Source organism: Cataglyphis hispanica, chromosome 17 (genome assembly GCF_021464435.1).
Source record: "Cataglyphis hispanica isolate Lineage 1 chromosome 17, ULB_Chis1_1.0, whole genome shotgun sequence".
NCBI classification, from domain to species: Eukaryota; Metazoa; Arthropoda; class Insecta; order Hymenoptera; family Formicidae; genus Cataglyphis; species Cataglyphis hispanica.
Window position 1 is genome coordinate 4,858,283 of NC_065970.1, and position 25,004 is coordinate 4,883,286.

Genomic DNA, 25,004 nt, shown 5'->3' on the forward strand with positions numbered 1-25,004 from the left:
TTTCGTGGGAAGATCGTAAACCGGCGGTATCTGTGTTCCAGCCTACTGTACCGGAGGTATACAGCGACAGCGCTGATTTTCACCGACTTGGAAACCACGATAGCATAGAATTTTTTCTACTTCTGCATTCCTTCAAACTTCTCTCTTTTTCGTTTGGATTTTACGATTTCATACAATGACTGAGAATAAAATTTATATGAAAAAGCTTTTTTTTATTATTGGAGATGAAATCTGTTTCCAGAAAGAATTAAATCAAGTTGCAATAATCTTTTTTTTTCCAGGAACAAGTAAAAATACACTCGCAAAAACACATGTATATATTTTAACTATATTGTATTTTTTATTCCCTTGCTTTCATATGAATATTTATATTAAATATTAAATATGGACGTACACGCGCGACTAAAAATAAATTTCAACTCTTTTAGAAATGAATTTTAAAATCATATAATATTATAAAATATATATATTTGTCTGTGTATGAATTATGAATTTTATAATTTGCAAAAAACTCGAATGCAACAATTTAGATTTCGCTCATATTCCTAAGAAATTTCTGAGAAATATATTTTCAAACTAATCATCACATTATATCATGAAATATAATTTCGACGATTTAATGCAAATATTTTATAATAATGACATATTTATTAGGTACTGCTGTAAATTTTTGAAACATCAAAAACTTTTAGACATTGCAAATAGACACTTAGACATTTGTTGGAAAATGCGAATAATTGACGATTCTATAAAGTATATATATCTACATTAACGCTGTAATTGGAAAATAGATATGGATTATTAGTGATGTTCTACTGTCAAATGAGAGAAAGATTCAATGATGACAGGTTCCATTTTCTTTGTCAAGTGGCAAATTTGAAAAGATTGTTCGTTCGCGAAATAATGCCGCAATTTCTCCACTTCTAGCATGGGGATAAGAAAAATAACACTTCGAAAGATTCTCATCGTCGAGGCGCTTTTTTCTCGCTGTGACAAAATGCTACCAATTTTTTCTCTCCAAGTTTCTTGGGAGGATATCCGCCCAAAAAAAAAGAAACTCCTAATATGGTAACGCGAATAAAAACTTTAATATTTTAATATAAATTAATATTAAATATAAAAATTACAACAAAAATATTAATTAGATCGATTATAAAAATAAACACATGAATAAATTAAGATATTGAGAAAAATATGAAACTGATTAAATTAAAATTCAAAAATAATTTACATTAATATCGTATTTGAGATTAAAGAAAAAATTATAAGCGAACATCTTGAAAATTGGAAGATTTTTGTACATTAGTAGATTAACAACGTGTTCGATTCTTTATCCTATTTATGGACCGCAATGCAACGCTGGTCTGATATAATACATATTTCTACGCGCTCTCTTTTCCGACTCAACAAAGCGAGAGAACGAGGTCGACCAATGTCCGCCCTAGTATTTCAAAGCACTTGAGAGATATCCGCAAATGGACCAAGTACACAAAGAATTCTCTCTCGAATACGGTCTTCTTCGTGCGCGGTTATAACCGTTTCCGCGGAAGCTTTTATCGGAATAGATTAGACAACTGAAAGGGCCGCCGCCATATTCTCGCGGCGATGATGTTTGATATGATCTTACTGCGCTCGGTGAGGGGGAGAAAAAAAAAATAATCCCTCGATGCTCGGCGGGGTCTTCCTTCGAGAGGGTTTGATATTCCACGGATCATTCGTCTTCGGTTTCCTTCCCTCGTCGGCGAGACGTTACGCCCGCCACACCTGGAATATCTTGCGGTGATCCCCCATTTTCTCGTTGGCGGGATTTTCAAGATAATCCCGCTCAGCCATCGCCGTCGGCCTTAGAAGAGAATGGGTGAAATGGAGAAACGCGTTGACGAAACAAGGAGAAACGTTTAACGCTAGCTTCAATAGCTTCAAATGAATGTTTAAGTCCAAAAAAAAATGAAAGATACGCGCGCGCCTAAAGTACAATTGCGACTATATAATAAATAAAATTTTCTTTTTCAAACTTTAGGTTGGAAAAAGTTAGCGAAAATTCCGAGGAAAATTATCGATCATTATATGCAAAAGTTATTATTGCAAAAATTGCAAAACGAAATTATTAATACTTTTAAAATATGCTTATTTAATTACCATTTTTTACTTCAGTATAAATGTATATAATAATAAAAAATGTAAATATATATCTGAAAAACAAGCGTCCTTTTGTAGCATATTAATAATTAAAATAAAAAATATATGAAATTATAATTATATAAAATACTAAAAAAATAATAATAAAAAATAAATTACAAAATGTTTCAAACAATAATAAAAATAAATAAAAGATTGCGTTTTGCGGGCATAAGAATATCATATTAACCACAATGATGGTGCGCATGCAATTGCGTATAAATTAATTAAAATTTAATTTTTTTAATTACAATTAATAACAATGTTTAAAATTATTGTAAATAGTAATCAGTTTTATTTTACAATTATATATATGTAACAATGATAATTTATCGATTATCATGCGCGCTTTCCCGGATGACCAATTCAATTCAATTGCGAATAATATCGGAAAATTATGAGTCGCACGAGAGAGATACGAAAAAGATTTGCCAGATACGGACCTCAAGTTGCTCGTCATGGCAACCGCGGTAAAGCCACGGGAAAAATCCTGCCCAAGAAAAGTTAAAGTTTTGATCCCGTCGACGATCCGATATCGTGGTACGTGCCGAACATCCTACGAGTTCTGGCTAACTACCAGAGCTTTTCCCTTCAAGCTCCTCTCTCATCCCCCAGAAAAATAGACCATAAGGTCGTTAGCTGCCCGAGTATCCTCACTCAACGACGTTAGTCTTCAAGATGTGACTCGCGCTTCCTGAAGCTAGCATTTTCATTAAAAATTATTACATGAGTGAAATGTAATAATTACCTTAAATAAATAAAGTTTAATAAGAAATGTCTCTCTCTCTTTTTCTTTCTCATTTGCACGAATATTAATCATCAATATTATAAGACAGTATTTGTCATTATATAATTTTTATTTTATTTTATTATTTGTTAAATAATTTATAAAATTTTAATTTGTTTATAATTTGGTTTACTTTAATTATTAATTTTACTTTAATTATTAATTTGTTATAAAAAGTCGCTTTCTCCAATATTTACATATTTTATTATTATAAATTTATTTGTTTTATTATTATTTATTTATTGAAGGAAATACAGATATAAGTATATTTTGATAGCATTAATAATTTTTTAATGAATAATTATTTTAATTTAATTATTATATTACACTTAATTATTATAAATTTAAATATTTTTTAGTAATCTATATAGCTATAATTCTCTTTATATTTTAAAAAATTTTAATTATTATTGTGTTAAAAAAATTTCTTATTTTTCTAATATATATTTACATATTTTATTATTGTAAATTTATACTAAAAAAATACTGAACAAATAAGTATATCTCAATAGTATTAATAATTTCTTAAAGCTGTAAAGTTAGACCATTATAAAAATATATACGTAGTATCTCATCGATGCGGTTCCAGACATCAAATTATCAGCGCTTGCAACACAACAGGACTAAAATGACGGTAAACCAACATCGTGCGAGCTAACGGCGTTCGCAATTTTGTCGATAGCGCAATTTGCCCGCCCGTCTCGTTGCGTTCATGTACATACACACGCTCACGCACACGCATATCGTAATCGCGTAATATCTCTCGAGATACCAGTTTACGCCGTGCAAGTGCCAAATTGCAGCTGCAGCTGCTGGATCTGCGCGACGTGAAATATCCGCTACGATAATAATAATAATAGGGCCGCCGCCAGGTCAGACATACACATTCTATTCCGCAATTGTTTCGTCGCGTCGTAATTATGGGCATTATTTCGTATCTCTCGTCTAATCCACTATACCCGCCACTCCTCGTCCTGTCACAGCCTCCCTCAACTCGTCAGTTATACATCATAGCCTGCGGGAAATCGAGCGTATCCCTCGTTATATTTCATTCCTGACTAAAACATCTCACGAGATATTTCGTGCTCGTACTCCACACTTTACTCCCAAATTCGTTGATAAACTTCCACGCGAGAGTTTCATGAAAATTCTCTAAACTTTCACGACAGTTTCTCAAGAGACAGAGAGAGATATTATTCTTCAAAGTTTATAAATTTCTACGAAGATATATCTATGTAAATATATTTATTTCTTCTTTTTCTTTTTTTATTATTGATTATAAACTTTTAAACAGCATACCAATAAACATTTCTCACGATCTTGATGATATATGATACATGATATATGATATGTATATAATATGATATATAATATATGATATATGATATATGATATATGATATATGATATATGATATGTATATAATATAATATATGATATGTATATAATATGATATATGATATATGATATATGATATATGATACATGATAAATGATGTATAATATATGATATATGATATATGATATATGATATATGATATATGATACATGATATATGATATATGATACATGATATATGATATATGATATATGATACATGATATATGATATATGATATATATGATATATGATATACGATATACGATATACGATATACGATATACGATATACGATATATGATATATGATATATGATATATGATATATGATATATGATATATGATATATAATATATGATATATGATGTACGATATATGTACATATAAGATAATATATACAATATATAATATATATATTTATCATAAATATTAGTTGTTTATATTTCGATATTATTCTTATAATTTTTCAGTTTTTATCTTCGATTGACGTCATATCGCGATCTTACAAAACATCCTCTCTATGCAAGTAAGTTTTTCAAAGCACTTTTTCATTCTACGGTTCTAGCGTTCGATTTCCCATGAAAATTGAACCATTTTCATTTCCCTCGAGATTCGCTCGCTAGATCGTTAAAAGTGCTACCCCTTGTAAACGCTCTATTACTCTCCGGATGTCGGATGCATCCATCGGATGTATGCATCGAGATGCACCGACTGCGCAAGTGACGCGCGCGACAAAAGCGAAACGCAAACATCAAGCGAGCCGAAAGTTAGATAGAATTGAGTTCGCGAAACTACGACGACGAACAATAACGTCGGCTTTTACAACTTGTAATTAAATTACCTTGCACGCGCGCGCGCGAAGTCGCGTGCGAATTTTGACAGGCCTTGACAAAACTCGCAATTTTTCGGAAATATTGTCCAGCGTATGAAAAAGAAACGCAATTTACATACGAGTCATGTGCAAGGAGAGTACAATTATTTTTAAATGAAATGAAAAATTGAAACTGTGACATATTGCTCACTGCTGTATAGATTTGTATAAAGTACAATTTTTTTTCTTGCTCAAAAGCTTAAGAAATAATAATGTAAGATACATGCATATCAATAGTTCTTCATAGTTTTATATATCAATGTGTTGATAATTTCAGTTCTATGTCTAAATATAAAACAATAAAAAATACGTTTTATTTAAGAGCGCCCAGTCTATTCTAGCAGTATTAAAAAGAGTTAAGAATTAAATAAATATTTTAAAGAATATTTGAAATTGATTTTTTTGACGTTTTATATATGTTTAAACAGTATATCAGTATTTTTAAATGTTGAATATTCAGTTTTTTTTTGGAAATTACGAGCCTCTGCGCCTAGCATGTTCAAAAATGCATGGTTCAACGGTGTGACATGCTATTCCTCGTTAATTGTCTGAAATAAAAAAAACTTGGTCTGGTTTTATTCCGTGAGGATATTTTTGGGATACTGAATCTAATTTCATTAAAAAAAAAAAAATAACAAAGTGATGTCATTTAAAAATTGTATGTCTTATTTTTGCTGATATTTTTTTATTTCTGAAAATTCAGGAAAATATATATTAATTTTTTAAATTTTATTTAAATTTATCTAAAAAAATATTTTTCATTAAATTTTTCATTTTTCATTTTTTTTTCATTAAAGAAAAATTGAAGTTATGCATGTCTATTAGCTTTCAAAATATATATATCATATTAACTTAAATTAAAAACAAGTTTTAAAAAAACGTGTTCAAAAAACGTGTTCAAAAAACGTGTTCAAAACCGTGTTTGAAAAAACGTGTTCAGAAAAATGTTTAAAGAAAACGTGTTTAAAAATTGTGTTTAAGAAATGTGTTTGTAAATCCGTTTAAAGACACGCTTTTTCCTATTCAAAGTTTTATAATTCTGTCAATTTTGCAAATTTTTTAATTAATTTGAAAGATACATATTCTTCAGCCATCATACTTTTAGAACATGTAGACAAAAATATTGATTATTTTTACCTTATAAAGTAAACACTGCGCTTTCAATTATGTATATTTCTCTATAATTCATTTTATTGCGAGAAACTTTGCGCGCATATGGATGCATCTGCGAGCGGAACCGAAACTTTATCGGAGAGAAAAACGAGAAGAAATGGGGAATCGGGATTTAAGGGCAGTAGGATAGCGATGGTACTCATAAAACTTGCACGCATCCGAGACCGGCGAGAAATAAAAAAGGAGCATGGAGAGAAAGCCTTCCGGGTTGAGGAAGAACAAAACGAAAAACGACAACGCCGGCGGATGCATCGGGCAAGTCTGCACCGCACATTTTCCTATCCTAAGACAAAAGTATTATAAGTTCGAGAATACTCGAAAGCTGGCGGTTCTCGCTTCCGCATCGTGAATCTGGACGTTCTCCCTTTTTTCTCGGATCAATCCTTTGGAGTCCCAGGACTTTGTGATCGTGTTATATGTATATACTTCCTTGCAAAACATATATGCGTGTATCTCTCATACAAACAAGAGATTGTTTTCCAAAATCTAACCAAATAATAAATATGTAATAAACAATTATTTTCTCCGTAATTATTTTATTTGATGTTAATTAATTCTGAATGATAACTTATTGACATTAAGGATATTTTGACTGTCTAATAGCAAAAATTAAAAAAAGAATTTTGTTTATATTGTTTGAAAAATTAAATAAATAATGAATTATAAAAAGAATTAAAGCATCACAAAATAAAATATTTTTTAATTCTTTGTAAAAGAAAATAATTGTAATTATATTTTTCTTATTTCTGACAGAAATTTTTAATCGTGAATATCTCCTGAAATCAATTGCAAAAAATTAAAAAAAAAAAAAACGAGTGATTTATAAGAAGATTTTGGGTTATTATAAGTAATTTGCTGCAATTTTTAATAGATAGCTTTTAAATGTGTAAGTAGATCTAAATCAAATTTTGAATAAATATTTACTAACGATTTTTTAATATATGTGGCAATTTTTATTTTGCTGACAATGTTTTTTCCTACAGATTTATTAATATCTACAAAATTTATCATGCTTTTGTTTATACTTTAACATTTGATACATACATCTTTAATTTCGTCAAAATTTCAGATTTTTAAGAAAGAAAATAAAATTTCAGACATGTAAATAATTATTTTAATGATTTCTTAATGGAAACGTTGCCAACGGAATAATCTTGGCTGCACTTCGAAGAATAACAGTCTCAGGAGAGATTCTGTCTTGCATCGTGTTTTTGAGGTTAAAGGAAAGTTAGATTTACTAATGGCGTCGATAGTTCACATCGCCCGAATTAAACTTTCACGAGCGGGGCTCGCTGACTCCCGCATACTCGATTCGCGGGTTTACACGATCGTTACACGAGTGTCATGCATAATGCATGTACTTTCGTACACTCTAATCGGCAGTTTACTGTTAATCGACTGCCATTGTTTCCGTTGAGGGACGCAGCTTCGCCTCTCGCGTTCTATTGTTCGATAATTTCATCTCCTCGAGTGCTCATCCGAGGGTAATATGAACACTCAGGTGTGAAATGTCATTGTCTTTGATGATTATTGATCACCGCAAATGTGTCAAAGTGGAAACAATAAGTCCCTTGAAATCTAAATTTTCCGTTGTTTATTTTGTATCGTCTTGTCAATTGTGTGTTTTTAGTACAATAAAGTGTAACAAATCTCAGTAAAATATGTTTGTTATTATATATGATAGAATATCTTATATAAAAAAAATTCCCAACTAATTTTTCTAGCGAAAAATTTTAATAAAGGTTTAAATATGTGTAAAACAATTTAATAAAAATAAAAGTAGATATTTTTCTATCAAAATGCAAAAAGATAATTAATATAAAAATTCAATAAAAATTTCAAGTAATTAATTTAAATCACTATTGCTCAAAATGATCATCTTACAGTCCATTACAATTCTACAATCATGTTTTATCAAATCGCATTTTATAATTTTGTATTGCTGAAATTTCATCGAGGAAAAACATGTTTTCGAATCGAATCGGGACGGAATTATAGAAACGCTCTGCAAACACTGGCAAACCGCAGCTGAAAAGGATTGAGATTAACAGCTAATTACAGCCATAGATATAATTAATAAATTATGTATCGCACCGTGTCAACGCTACACAGACTATTGTAAATTATGTTTCCCATATGCAGCTGTTTCGCACAAATCCTATTCATTCTATATAACATTCAACATTTGAGAGGAAGATCGCAAAAAAGCGTCAATACGAAAAATTAAGTTTTAGAATATTTAAGAAAAATGTATTTAAAATATTCATTTTATTTTGCGAAATGCTCGGCGACGACCTTATTAATTATTCATTAAAATATATGTAGGGAGTTTCCTGTGTGCAAGTATTATAAAGTTAAAAAAGTATTATATAGTTAAAATTAAAATGTTAAGAACTATTTTTACTTTATTTTATTTTTCCAATATTTTGCTAATTTTCAGTATCTAACTTTTTTATCATAAATTGGTTTTTGAGGCAAAAAAATGTTTCCGCCCGGGATTGAACCGGGGACCTTCCGCGTGTTAGGCGGATGTGATAACCACTACACCACAGAAACTTGTTGTGAGTACCTTCACTTCCCTTTATTGGTACTCATAATGATATATAATTTCTTGTTCTAAATTACATCTACTTGAAAAATACCATCTTAAACATTACTTAAATTTATTAAAATTATGTACAAAAATTTAATGTATCATAAAAAGTACATTAGTAACATTATTCCAGAAATTTTTTAAATTATAATAATCTCTCATATATATATATATATATATATATATATATATATATATATATATATATATAATAGATACTAAAAAACATACCATTTAATCGTTTTAATAAATCATATAATCTTAGATTTTTTAAATATTTTTTTTATAATAATTTAAATATACAGAATGTCTCTAACCACACGTACAAATCTTTTAGAAAAAGGGAAAGTGGATTTTATTAAAAATTTTAATGACTAAATTGGGTACACTCTATTATATGATGATATTTTTAATTTCTGGTGCCGACTCAGATTAAGATGTAAAATAACTCGTAAAATACTTAATGCAAAAATACTTTATTATATAATGTTTTGAAAAAGACTTAAGAAGGGCTATAAGAATATGCAATAAAAAAATAAGAGGTTCCATTAAAAAAACTTGAGATAAAAATTTTTTGACCCCTTCACCTAAATAAAAACTAAAACCACAAACTGTAGCTTTCTCAAAATAATTTAATTATTGTCTTAAACCTTTCTGTCTAAAATCAATATTTATAAAGATATCTTAGAAGGCAATTTTTCTTCACTCTGTATATAAATAATTACATGTGCGCGGAGCGTTATTTTTATTCGTCGGTTTTAGTGAACGTACTTGGTGATAAAAATTTTATCACGACATTATCACAAATGTTTGCTGCGTATCACTATCATAACCTTGTATGACGTAACGTAGTATCTGCGTTTATACTCAAATAAGAATAATCTACAAGCATACATATTATTACAAAATTGACTGGCGAAATGTATGTGAATGTATTTCTAGGAAAAAGATGTGTTAAAAGTTCGAATTTAAGTCGTTTCTACAACAGAATGAACTGCTTTCACCAAAAGTGAATAGAACTACACTTGTTGCTAAAGCCTCCATTGTGTTTTGGTCGTAGCCAGCAATCTGCTTTCATCCCGGATTACGTGAATGATCCGATTTTCAAAAACATACAAAAATTTATATACATATTGACAGGCTAACAGCTGATTAAATTTGTATTGCTATTTTAATGTGTAATTAAGATAAATATACGCTACATTAATTCCAATAATAATTTCTAATCAAAATTAACATAGAATAATGGATATAATATTAATCTCGAATAATCTTGTTGAAATTAATCGTGCCAATAAAGCAAATATAATTCAAATACAAAGACAAATAAGATTTTTTTTTATCGCTAGAGGATGTATTTCTCCATCGGATAATTAATCCGAAGGGAAAGTAGCTTTCCCTTTTGTTCGAAAAAGCTGATCTCCCTCCCGGATAAGACCTAATCCCTAAAAGCAACTCGCGTAATCTTTCCTCTCTTATCGGGTGTCGCGTATCCGAATATCCTTTAGTAAGCCCTTCGTTACCGAAGGCACGCGTGCGGGAGGAAGCACGCGCGCGCGAAATCCTCGAGGGGCCGAGCTTTAAATATTCACGATTTAATCTAAACTTACATCTTATCGAGGCAATCCCGAGCCGCGGATTGGCTGTCGTCGCTTCGACGGACGAGCTCTCTCGCGAACGTGCAAGTTTCGCCTCGAGGGTGCAGAGCCGACGATGACGATGAGGTTGCGTCGTGCAAACGAGGCGAATAAGGAACCTTCTTCTCGAATCTCTAAGGCGACAGAGTTATGTCGTAATATTTTATGGCAAAAACGGTGTCGCATCGTGATACCTGTTTCGATACCTGTATCGAATTATTTCCCCCATCGGAAATACGCGCGACATTTTTCCATTATCTAGGGACTTGGACATGTTGGACTACACAAGATATTAAAACTAGTTTTGATATTTGTCTTAATTTAACGATAATTGTCTTAATTTTGTCCCAAAATTCGAGATTTTTTATTAATTATTATTAACAATATAATAATTTATTTATTTATTTATATAGTAATTTTAATTAGTTATTATTAATATATATTAATTATTTATCAAAATAATATCAAGATTTGAGATTGTCAAGATCATTGGTTTAAAAAAAACAAAATATGCGTATTGTGTGTAAATTAAATAAAAAAAAATCTATACAAACTTAAAGAATGTTGTTTAAATTAAATGAAAACATTTATGTTAACAAATTTAAAAATAATTGACAAAATAAATAGAAATGAGGAAATTTCTTTGGTTTAATAAATGGATTAATGCTAACAAATATAACAATTAAAAAAGAATATTAAAAAAAATACAAAGTTATTAGAAAAGAAATCATTAAAAAAAAGAAAAATTATGTTAAATATATATTATTTTAATTACATTGTTTAGTATTTAATGAAATCGAGACAAGACAATACAAGACAAAATTTTTTGCTATCAGGATTTACTTAAGATTAAGACAAGATATAAGTTTCCTAGAATTTTCAATATCAATAAAATATTTTTACAAATATTGTTTTGTCTTAAATTTTATGCAATCTTAACGCTTTAATAAAATAAATCAATTATTTTGTCAATTATTTTTATTCCTTGTATTTATTATTTATTGTATTTATGAATACTTGTTGTATTTATTACAATTAAGATTTATAAAAGTAACATAAATAAAATTCTTGAAAATAATATGTAAAAATAAATAATAAAAAGAAAAATATAAACGTGAAAATAATTAAAAAGAAACACATTTATTACGTCTATTCTATCAAATGTAAAATAAAGTTGGTAAAACTGCACTGTTCATAAATTGATTGAAATGAATTAGCCAGAATTTAAAGCAATGTACATATCGTTTGACAGTATGGCGGCTCCTTTGTCAGTATTTTATAAAAAGATTAAAATTCTTAACCAGATTGTAAAATATTTCATTTTCAACCGTGATTTGAAAATATAGTCGCTCTTTATAAAATGCCTAGATGTTTTATAAAACGACCGCTTATGTAATCTGGCTATGACATATGCATAGTGACAATTATATAAGTGCTATGCTCGTTCAATAAGTGTACAAAGAATTTTTATTCTTTTTTATTGGCACAATTAATTTCAATGAGATTATCTGAAATTAATATTACCGGTTATTCGATGTTAACTTAAATTAAAAATTATTAAATGCGAAATTAATATAATGCACATTACATATTAAATCAACGATGCAAATTTAATCAGCTGTTAACTTGTCAAAGTTTCCGTACATTTCTATTTATGTTCTATTTATAGATCCGTATTAAATTACTGTAAAAAAATGATCGTCGGTGATGTAACTGCGGTAAAAATTACATAATTTCATTGTTGAAACGCAAGGAAAGGAACGGCAAAAGATCCCCTTTTACGGCAAATTTTTTCTCTCATCGCGCAAAAGTCGCCTTTACGATGATTATTATGTTCGGGAAGGAGGCTTGGGAAATTTGGAAAAAGCGATGACGATGCGCGGAAAAAGCAGAGTAATAGGCACGCGGTGTGGCGGCAATTTATTATCTGGGGAAAAAAAAATTAGTTGTTTTCCGCGTTCGCGCGCGGAAACCGCTTGAAAAATCCCTCGTCACGTTACTTACAATTCTCCCGTGCAATATTAATGAGCTTCCACCTGTCATGGCAAAAGTGCGTCGCCGCAAATTCATTAGAAAAAGTACGCAGTGATTTTTTGCTCTTCGCGTTTACCTTATTCCGTTGTATATGAAACGTTTTCTTTTTTTTTAATATTCGATTACCTTTGCATCCAATTATTACTCACTAGAAATATTTAGATACATAATAATCATATATAAATATTAATATAATACATAAATATAAATTTTTTAAAATTTTTAGATTAATATAGTATATAAATATATTTTTTATTCTATGCTTTTAAGAGATGAAATATAGATAATAGAATATTAAATATATTTAATGCATTCCATGAGTTTTGAGGTAATATATTTCATAATGATAAGGCAGTTTTGTAACAGCAATAACTCAAAAATCGTTATCATCGTCAATATAAGTGCCTCTGCAATATTGGCACATCCTATACATTATTACAATCGACCTGCTCTCGTCGCACACACACACACACACACACAGACATAAAAAAAGTTGAGGAAAAATTTGCTGACGCATCTTATAAATGAAGGGTTTCGGGCAACAACATGTTTGGCCACGCGTGGCAAATTTTACAAATGATCAACGTCTGAACAGCGCCGTAAATCATTAACGAGATTTAATAGAAATTTTTGGAAAAATTCGTGAAAAGAGTGACATAAAATTTCTACTTTACTCGACCCGATATTGTCAAGACATCGTATAATTATAGAGGCGAAACGGTGTCTCGGCAATTTTATAAAAAAAAAAAAAAAATTCTAAAGCGATGTCATGTACGAATACACACGTCGTTTTATTCGCACCTCAATCGCCATTGGCAGTAATTACAGAAGAAATGCCGCTGTCGATGTTAATTGAAATATCGACGCTGCCCTGAAAGATTGATCGGGGAAAAAAAAAGAGAGAAAGAAAGGGAACAGCGAGACAATTACAAAGGTCGGACTAGATCGACGATATTTCAACGTCAAACGTGCAAAACCGGAAGGAGCGAAATGCGCGAAGGACACGAAAAAAGCAGCGAGACCGAAACGCGAGGAGTATCGCTGCCAATCGATGTTCCGCTAATCGAAGGCAAACGAGTCCATTAATATTCAACGGAAGAGAAAGAGAGAGCTGACATATATTCTCTCTTAATATTGTCAAAATATTCCGCAGCGTATTACTTTTATGTTTCGTGATCGGAAAAGCTTTCGATACACTCCTTTTACTTGGCGAGGCAGTCCATTAACGATATTTATGTAAGCGGAGATGCGACGTAATAGTGAAAGAACGATGAAAATATTAAATGCATCCAATATACACACATGATATGTCTAAGAGTAAGATTTATTGATGTATATTTGAAGAATAAAGTTGAAAAATATTGCGAATAAAAGTCCTTTTACCATTTTGTAGTTTTTTAAAGATTTTTTTCTTATCATTTATTCTTATTATTTATTTCTGTTATTTATTATTATTTATTTTTATTTCATTTATCTTTATCATTCATTCTTATTACTTATTTTTATCATTTATTTTTATTATTTATTTTTACTATTTATTATTTATCCTTACTATTTATTCTTTTTTTATATATTATATATACGTATATGTGTGTGTAACATATGTATAAATATCTTATATATATTTTGTCACACATACACACACACACGTATATTTTTTTCTTCATAAAATCTGAATAATCATGTTTACCGCCCGATATAATAAATTGGATTTAATTCAAATGTCATTACAGCTTTTTCTCATTTACGATTGACACAAATATCCTCGTTTCGCGGTTGGCTGTTTTTCAAGACTGTTTCTCGTTTTCAAAGAAGACTGCTTCTTCATGTAAGAAGCTACTCCACTCGATATCGATTATCCACGGCGTTTGTTCCTTTTCTTCCTTTCGTCATCGCCTTTTCTTTCCCTTCCCCCATGCTGTTTGGCTTTCGCTCTCGTCACCACCTAATCGTCCTGAAGATCTTAGATTCTCACAAACAGCGAGAAATTCCCCTCTCGATTGAACGATCCTCGTCTGTACCATTCACGGTAAATCGAAGCGAGCTTTCTCTCTCTCTCTCTCTCTCTCTCTCTCTCTCTCTCTCTCTTTCTATCTTCCCTCGCAACGGTAATTAAGAGACCTTTGCAGCGATTTGAAAGTTAGAAGCGCTCGCATTCTCAGCATCCACAAATCTTGTTCTAATTTTATCCATTCCATATACATCGGCAAAGATAAAATAAAATATCTGGACTTTTTTACGAGAAGTTCTTTCGAGCTCTGTTGGATAAAAAAAAAGGAATATAAGATTCTTAAAATTTTTTTTTTTATATAGATATTTTTTCAAATTAATCAATTTTTAAGCTTTTGATAAGACTGATATATTTTCCAATTTTCTTTGTCTTTAAATCAAATTATCCTTCATCCGCGTAACAAAGATTTCACGTCACCGTCGAAGGAAGGAGCGAGGTTTATACATCGCGTGCGAACGAACGTCGAGCATCGTTTGAAGCACTGATTGATGCCGCCAGGCAAAAAAAAAAAAGGAGCGCACCAACCAGCGGGATGCATGGAAACGAAAACGGGCGGGGAGAGAGAGAGAGAGAGAGAGAGAGAGAGAGAGAGAGAGAGAGAGAGAGAGAGAGAGAAAGAAATCGGTCGCAGTCGCGCTTGGCTGCATACGTCAGACGCACGTACGTGCATCGATTGCCGCCAACTGGATGCACATCCCTCAGGAAATGCGCTAGAGGAGCTGGAACCTTCAGTCGACCGAGACGAAGCCCGAGCACGCAGCTACATCCGCGAAATAACGCTACGCAATTAACGATTTATTGAATCGCGTAATTACAAGTTTTTAAATGGCCTTGCAACCCTAGAATCTCTGCAGATCTCATTAAATTTCTAAATTATCGTGCAATGTGATAATATTGTAGCAATAAAATTAATTAATCTAGATAATAAATACAGTAATATTCAATAAATATAGTATAAGTTAGGTTAGGTTAATTTAATTATCGTTATAGGTTAAGTTAGTTCGAGATAATAATAAAAAAATATAATTCAATACTTTTTATATAAAAATGAAAACCAAAAAAAATACAGAAATCGATATAAAGAAATATTTAGAATTTTTTTGAATCAATCTCTGTGATTATAAAGATAAGGGGTACTACTTCTAGCTTTGCGGTAAATTTCTATTAATTCTTTTTTTTTAATATTATTGATTTCTGAGATTGCGTCACATTTCCTTTTTCTTAAATTGCTATTTACTCGCGTTATTTACTCGCACGGCGTATCGAGAGGCCCGATCGAAAGCTCAGCACACGGAATCGCAAATTGTTTGCCATCCACCGAAGAGGATCCTCGTGAAACGCGCGCGAAAGGAGTATCTAGGATATGTGGTATCCGAGTCTTCTCACGACCATCTACAGGGAAGGCTTCAAAGGAAGCGCATAACGGTTTCGGTGGACCCGGATTCCGTTAAGCGTGTCTGTTGTACAAACACGAATTCTGAAGCCGAGGTCTTGGCCGATACACTCTCGGTAACCAAAACAACTCGCGTGATACATATGGGACTGCGTCGTCAAATATACGAATCGCGAATGAAAATGCTAGCAAATTCTAGTAGTCCTAGGGAGTTTCTAGTAAGTTTAGAGAATGCGAATTTTATTTCTCTAAAAGCAAAGAAGTTATTATAATTACATAATTTACATTTTATATTTTATAGGTTTTTTTAAAAATATATAATTTTTATAATTTTATAAGCTTTTTTAAATACAAGCAATAATAATACATGTGATAATAAATAATAGTCTGTATATTTTACATAAAAAAAAATCTAAGGAAAAAATAAATCTCAAAAATAGAAAATCTTGAGATATCTCTAAAAATTTTTGTTTTATATAAAATAATATTTTTTCTTTTTTAAAAGAAGACATGGATGACGAGGAAAATATTATAATTACATATAATTAATAAAGATATTAAAATATGGAGATTGCATGTGTGTTCGTTCTTAAAAAATAATAATAGTCAATTAATTCTATATTTATTTTCTTAATTATATTTAATTTAATTTTTTTTTATTGAGAGAAAAACTCCAATGTTGTTAACATCTGTTATTAAAGTCTCAAACGAGACTTCGATGGATTAAAAGATACTTAAATTTTCTTAATCGCCATAACGATTACGCACGATAATGAGAAATTATTCATGGTCCGGGACAAAATTAATCGGCGAGTTATAAGATAATCATGAGATATAAATGGATTAAGGAAGATTTATAACAATGAAGATTTGCCTACGCGATTTAAAAGATAACTATCTTTATTTAAAGCATTCTAGCGTTCAAACATGACCAAAGAGAGAAAGGCGTATATATTAAGGCAAATGTATGTATGATGCATGTATGTGTGTGTGTGTATCTAGAGAGGAAAATGCTTGAATTGAACCTGTGAAAACAACGCTACGTATCATGTTCCCTTCGTACTGACATCATGTTGCACAAGGCGAATATTCACGATGCTCGCGCGCGAATGCACGCCGTTTCATATCAAGTGTATAATTCACACGGTGATAAGCTGCATTAATTTATCCGACATATTGCACGCTCGTGACGTAAGCATCGAACCACTGCGCCTTCGAGAAATAATTTTTTTTTTTTCAATTTTAGAATAATAATATACTGTAATATTGTTGCATTATCATAGTAAGAAGATCACTTTGTATTAAAAGAAATTATTATACTTCCCGCCGCAGATACTATAAAAAATGTATAATATATAAAATATATAAAATAATTATAATATTTTCTGTGTCTTCTTTTAAAGAAAAATAAAATATTATTTTACATAAAATAAAATATTATTTTACAAAAAAAAAGACAAAGGAGATTTTTGGAGATATTTCGTGAATTTTTATTTTTAAGACTTGTTTTTTCTTAAGATTTTTTTTTTTACATAAAACATTTATTATAATATATTATATAATTATATTTAAAAAATGTAAAATATTTTAAAAAATATAAAATAATTATATGTAATTATAATAACTTCTTTGTGTCTTTTTTTAAAGATAAAATATTAGTTTGCATAAAAACAAGGATTTTTCGGAAATATTTCAAGATTTTTTTTTTTCATAAGAGACTTATTTTTTCTTTAAATTTTTTTACATAAAGCATGTAGACAATTATTTTTTATCATGCTCGTATTTTTTTTAATTAGCAATTCAATGTTAACAAGATTTCATTTGTTATTCAATTCACAATCAATTTGAATTCACCGAACAGAACTGAAAGCTATTCAACAAGTTAAATGTAATAAAAAACAGAAATTTTTATTGATACGCCGCAAACAAAAATTTAAGATTATCGGAGCATTTATGTTTTATTTATAATAACGTATGGAAAGGAAATAAAAACGCGTAAAAAAACGAGAACACCATTGTTACAATTATATTAATGAACGATCGTATTAACGAACGCTTCATTACGATAATTAAAGCTTCCACTTTAATAAATGGTCGTGAGAGAGTCTATTGATTACATCTATGTTCTCCAAAGAATGTAAATCTCTTTAATATCATTGAAACCAATTTTACTTTGTATAAGAAAATGGCATTGATTGTTATCTAGTAATTAATCTTGATAAAACAAGAAATAAAAAATAAAAATAAAAAAAATAAAAAATAAAAGTTTTAATAAATATAAAAAAAGTCAATCTTACATTTGTATAATTAATTTAACTTTAAAATAAATTTAATTTAAAAATTTAAAAATAAAATATTTAAGTTTTACTGTTACATAAACAATTTTCAGATAACCAGGATAATCGACATCGTTGCCACAACTCCCACTAATACTTAACCTCATAAATTTTCTTGTAAAGTACTCCTTGTGTAATCAAGATAATGAATTATCAAACGAAACTTGTTCTTCATTCGAATAATCTATCATTGTACTTTAAAAGTGGAAAGTTGCGTCCGTCCGGTGGTTCAGCTTACGCTACTTTATCTGCAAATGACTGAGCGTAACTACTTGCTTCTCAAGCAGGGAAGCATACACATGCACGTACGGCACACGAAAGCGGAAGTGCGCAAGCGCGCGACAAATAAAAGTTTCAGAACTCGCCGATTCTGTGTCGCTCGATCCAGATGGAGAAAGAGAGGTTAGGACTCGAATAAATAAATGAATATCATCGTCGTTTGTCTTCGTCTTTCAAAGATGAATTTTTTGTTCTCTTTTACGTACAAATCATTTTTTATTTTAAGGATGTTTTGGCTGTACAATAGTAAAAAGCTGTCAGAATTTAAAAAGAAAACATATTTCTTACGTTTATATTTGTTTAGAAAATTAAATAAATAAATCTGAATTATAAAATGTTATTAAAGTATTACAAAATAATATGGTTTTTAATATCTTTCTGAAAGAAAATAGTTGTAATTATATTAGTATTTTTTTTTCTAATTTATGACAAAAACTTTTGACCATGAATATCCTCTGAAATCAATTGCAAAAAAACAAAGAAATTTACAAACGAGAAATTTACAAAAAAATTTTAAATTACTATTTAAGTATTTTGCTACAATTTTTAGTAAATAATTTTTAATCAAATAAATGGATTTAAATCGAACTTTGTACAAATATTTATTAGTGTTTTGTTAATATGTAAAAATTTTTATTTTGCTGGCAACGTTTTTTACATTTTCCAAAAGTATAAGTCTGAAAAATATGTCTTTCACATTTTATTGAAAAATTCACAAAATTGATGAAGTTGTAAGACATAGAATAGGATGGCACGCGCACGTCTTTAAATGAGCCTGTCATACTTTGAATGGATTTTTCTTGAAACATTTTTCAAAGTTAATGTGATGAATATCTTAAAAACTAATGGACCAAATAAATTCAATTTTTTTTAAATAAAAGAGAACATTTTTGAACAACTAAACTTATTTAAAAAACTTAATAATTAATATTTTTTTGACTTTCAGAAAATGAAAGCAAAATCATAATATTTAATTTTAAAATGAGTCTACTTTATTATTTTTTATTTCTTTTTAATGAAATTAGATTTGCTATCTCATAAATATTCTACATAATAAAACTAGATCGAATTTTTTCATTTCAATTATACGAGGAACAGCATGTTACATCGTTGAACTATGCATTTTTGAAAACGCTACGCGCAGAGGATTGTATTGACAAAAAAAAGCTAAATATCCAAGATTTAAAAATAAATATTAAATATTAAATTTTAATAAAAATATATGTAAAACATTAAAATGATCAATTTCTAATATTCCTTCAAATAAAATTTTCTAAAAATTATTTATTAATTTTTTTATATTGCTAGAATAATTGCTGGATTTCCAAATATTGCTTTAGTTAAGTGCAGATTTATATTATAAATTCTGATGAGAGAGAAATGAAAAGGAGCAGGAGATACATAAACATTAAAAAATAACATTTTAAAGGATTTTAAATTCACTATATTTTTGAGAATGTTTTCCAATGTGAGATAAAAATAACGTAAAGTTTTTAACGAAATATTTTGAGCGAATGAAAACTATTTTCGTAAAATCGATATTTCTAATACCTGTTCGAGCACAGGGAATATTTGTCGCGAGCGTTAAATTTACGCCACGTTACGTAGCTAAATTTTGAGCTTGATCAATATTGATATCAACATGCTGCATACACTATGTCAACAATTCTGGAAGGAATGGAAAACACAATGTAGTTTTATATTGGAAAAGATTGTGTCTGGATATAATGCGGATCCTCTTTTCGATCTAGAAAAATCGAAAAAGACGAGCCGATGAGAAAGAAAGAGGGCGGAAATATCAGCAGAGTGGTCCAGTCGACAGTAATTAAGAAAGTTGCCAGCGCACGAATCGTCTCTTATTAAAGCCCGACGTTCCTAAATCGGAATTTATATCTAGGTTACCGTTCGGACGCGCCTTCCGAAGGAAGGCGAATTTATCATCGAAATTATGCGGGAAATTTTAATTAACTCATCCTCCGTTCCACTCTCGCTTGTTTCTCAAGATTCCTCCCGAGAGTAGAAATCGCTTTGAATGACACAGAGTTCGAAAATATTTTATCACAAATATCTATACTAAACTAGATTGCTAACAAGAATCATCATTAGAATTAGAATAGTATAACTTGTGTCAGATAGAGTTTCTGACGTATGAGAAAAAATGGCACTTCTACATTTTAAACAATTATTGCGTGTGATATTCAACAAAGATTTTATTAATTATTGTTTAGATCTAACAAGTAAAATATAAATTACTAAAATAAGTATAAATTACTAAAATAATAATTATTTTAATTCAATTTTTTGTCACAAACTGTCAAACTGTCAAACTGTCAAACTGTCAAACTTTCGAACTGTCGAACTGTCAAACTGTCAAACTGTCAAACTGTCAAACTGTCAAACTGTCAAACTGTCAAACTGTCAAACTGCTAAACTATCAAACTATCAAATTATCAAACGATACGAGTGAAGCAAATCACACATTTTTTGTTTTTAAAAGATTTTCTTTAGCCACACTGATACATACCGACGTTGTAAATAAAATTCACACAAACAACACGTTTCACACACACAAGACCGCTGCCATTTTTTTTCATACAGCCGGAAATTTTATGCGACGCAAGCCTCAATCCGAAGCTTTAATTAGCAATCTAGTTTAATATAGATATCTGTGCATTTTATAAAAACATACAACGAGTCAAAAGTTTAGAGAGCTTACTAAGATGAGAAAATGAAAAAAAAAAGCTATAAAGATTCGAAGCAAGAATATATTGATTTATATGAAATCCGCTTGGAATACAATTTTATTCAAAGAAAAATACACGAATTATAGATATAATCCATAATCTTCCTTCGATTTATCGTGAGAATTAAAAACAAAATTCCATATACAAACGTTATTTTTACCCTCGCGCCGTTATTTCTCCGCTTTCGGTTATAATTTAATCTGTAGCTCCTGGATAGAAGTAACGTGCAAAACAAACGGCTCGAAAAAAGGTGAAGCGAACGCGAACGCGGGTTTTCGCGATAAATTCCCGAAGCTCCCGATGAAAACCTCATGAACGAGGACTCTCGTGATATAAGCGAGTTATCGGCTCTCGCTAACCAAGTTAAGAATGTCCTTCCTACAGGCGTTGCACGGCCGTAATCGCGCCAACGAATCCTGGCAGTAACCCGTTAACGAAGGATCATCCACAGGGTGGATTCTGCCCGTGAGATTTCCGAAACCTGTGAACGTCGCGCTTTTACGACCCATCTTCCTCTCTCTCTCTCTCTCTCTCTCTCTCTCTCTCTCTCTCTCTCTCTCTCTCTTTCTACGTTTCTCTCGCCACACCCGCAGGACATTATTTCAGGATTAAAGCTGCTGTTCTCTCGCCCGGGTATATCAACGGTGGATAATATACGAGCGCGAAATTCTCCCTTGCAGTTTGCAATTCGACCCTCGCAAATTTGCGAACGAAAACATTCAAATGCAATATTTCGAGAGACACGTGAAAAAATAACTCCTGCGTCTTTTCCCCGAGAATTGTTTCACGCCTTCGCGAAGCGAATATATCTTTAAAAAACATAACATCGTCTGGCTGGATTCTAGTATAAATATATTAAAAGTAAATAGTAAAAAGTTCTAATATAAATATACTAAAAATATATAGTAAAAAATATACAGAGACAGAGAGAGAGAGAGAAAGTTTTCGATCGTGTCAAATTTATAATTTTTAATTAAGAGATATTTTATCTATTTTGATACTCTTCAAGAATTTATTCTTTTTATTTGTGTAAATAAATTGTAAGACGAGTGTGTTCGTAATATATTATTTGCGACAGTTTTCTGTTCGAGACTATTTTCACGCACACGTAGACGCTTGAATTATCCTTCACATTTCTGCATGTCAGAAAATATCAGATACGTTTACGCGCCGTTAAATCTTGCGATATATTCCTCATTTTATCATTTATTCGTTGCATATTTGGCCGTTCAACGTTTATATTGCTCGTAAAATACAAGAATATACGCCACCTCTTACAAAAACCCTCGCTCTTATCAATATATCTTTATTTAAGTAATAATGTGACAAACGACGTTTTATAAATGCGATGTCGGGATCATCCGCGAACGACATGTATCGTGGATATATTTTTTCCTATTAGCATGTACGAGCCAATGTTTATCGCGCAAAATATTTTGAAAGGCAGTGCTTGGACGTGGTCGCAACGCGCGCGCGTCGATGTTATATTTTATTTTATATCCCTTTGTTTGTTTGTTTTTTTTTTTCACGTAGCCCATCTATATGGACGCCAGACGCAGACACGGTGGTATAATTCCCGACACGCGCCGAGCATTCGTTGTTATTTATCTCTGACACCATGCACAATACGTGTAATCCTCTTTACGCTTCCACCCTATTCCCTTTAATGCCGCGGCTATTTGACATAAGCTGATATATCTCTCCTTACAAGTCCCTCGGGGAAAATATTACTTATGCAATGGCCCGGTGTCGCTGTAATAAAAATGTATTTCCAGAATGCTTCCTTATCATTTTTATCTCGTAATACATTATATAAGGCGGTCGCGACTTGCTTTATTTTCATTAGCTTATGATAATGTGACGCGTCAACGCGCGTTGTTTCTCTTCTTTCAACATCTTGTGCGACAATCAAAAAAAAATGGATGATAGAATTCTATCTCCGAAACAAGATTCACTGTAAAAAAATTGACTAAGAGATTTTGGATAAAGTGTCCGTGAAGCTTTATTGCAGACACACTATCCGAGTTTTCAGACTGAATGCTGTCTGAAGGCTGGAATGTTATTTCCGGAATCCTCCAATTTGATAAATTATTTTCATAGGATTTTTCATTAGAAGAAGAATGCCGCAAACTACAATGCGCTACGATTCATAGTTTTCGAGATATCGATTTTTAAAAGTCGTAATTACAGCAATACTTTTGCCACAATTGGTGATTTTCTGACATTATATATGTTTTGCAAAATATATCCTTAGCAGATTCATTTATTTATGTATAAAAATATCAAACGCATAGGCAGGGAAGCGTTTCTTTCTCTGCACTTCCATTCCGAAAGTAATGGAGAAAAACTAACCTAACCTAATCTAATCCAACCTATGTCCGTGAATCTTATTGTATTACCATTTATACTTACTATTCTCATTTCACTTATTATTCTTTATATATATGTATATATTCATTTGTTGCATTACTATGTAAAAATTAAAAAATTTTAATATATCTAAAAAAAAAAAAAATTAAAATTTGTTGCATTAAAAAATTTTGAACCTCAATATATTTTTTTTCAAAAAAAAAGAAAATTTTTTATATTAAAAAGTTTGATAAAAAATTTTATAAAAATAATCTCTTGCCAAAAATTTTTAAAATCTCAATATATTTTTTCAAAAAAGAAAAATTAGAATTTTGAAACATCAATATCTTGAAAGCTATTGATCGTTGCGCATAGGAGTTTGCAACGTTCTTTTTCTCGATAAAAAAATCTATCAATATACCTATCAAATTGAGAGGTCCCGGAAATAACATTTCCTGTTTAAATTTTTAGACACACTTCAATTTTCAGACTTTTCTCAACTTTTGGAAAAATAATTTCAATAACTAAGACAGATTGTTTCAAATTTTTTCAAATACCTGGATCTCAAAATTTAGACAACAATGCGTCTAAATTTTTAGAAAATTTTTACAGTATTTATTAAAATATACAGCAGCCATTGAGCAGCGAGAGTTGATCTAAAAAAAAAAATTTATAAAATATTTATAATATATACATTATAATTTACATTTTCTTCGCGTGGGGTAATTTATTGGGCACCATCAATGATATCGAGTGTCAATTAAGTCGCGTCTGCATCATAATGACGGAAAGTACGATGACTTCATTCACCGGCGACCCACTTCCTGTCGCTTTAATATCTGCTCGCGGGTCTTTTACTCCAGAATAAAATAGCTAACGTTTCCCGTCGCGGGATGCGATTTCATCCCCCTTTTCCCGAACGAGGGGTAGGTCCGAGCGAGCGAATGGGTGGGTTTATATACGCCGGCAGTTGCACAAGTGCAAAGTTTGTTATTGACACGATAAAAGCAGACCGCGCCGGGCATTATGCAGATCAGGAAATTCGTATTCCTCCGCGCGCGAAAGGGAGAAACGGAACTGAGAAGAATGGGAAGGGGATGAAGCAACGAACTGTGGTGAGGGGTTCGGTAGTTGCGGCGACTACTCCTTGCTTCGTGGCTTCGGCCTTTAACTATGAAGCTATGTGTGTGTACGAGTACGTAGTGACCCACTCTCGACCACTGCTTTAGCAACTACTTGTGCG

At 30.8% G+C, this 25,004-nt stretch overlaps 1 non-coding gene across 1 annotated transcript; it reads right to left on the reverse strand.

Moving 5' to 3' along the window:
• Nucleotides 1–8,868: 8,868 nt before the first annotated feature.
• Nucleotides 8,869–8,941, reverse strand: Trnav-aac (transfer RNA valine (anticodon AAC)). The gene has a single exon. It is a non-coding gene; the product is annotated as a tRNA-Val (tRNA).
• Nucleotides 8,942–25,004: the final 16,063 nt, after the last annotated feature.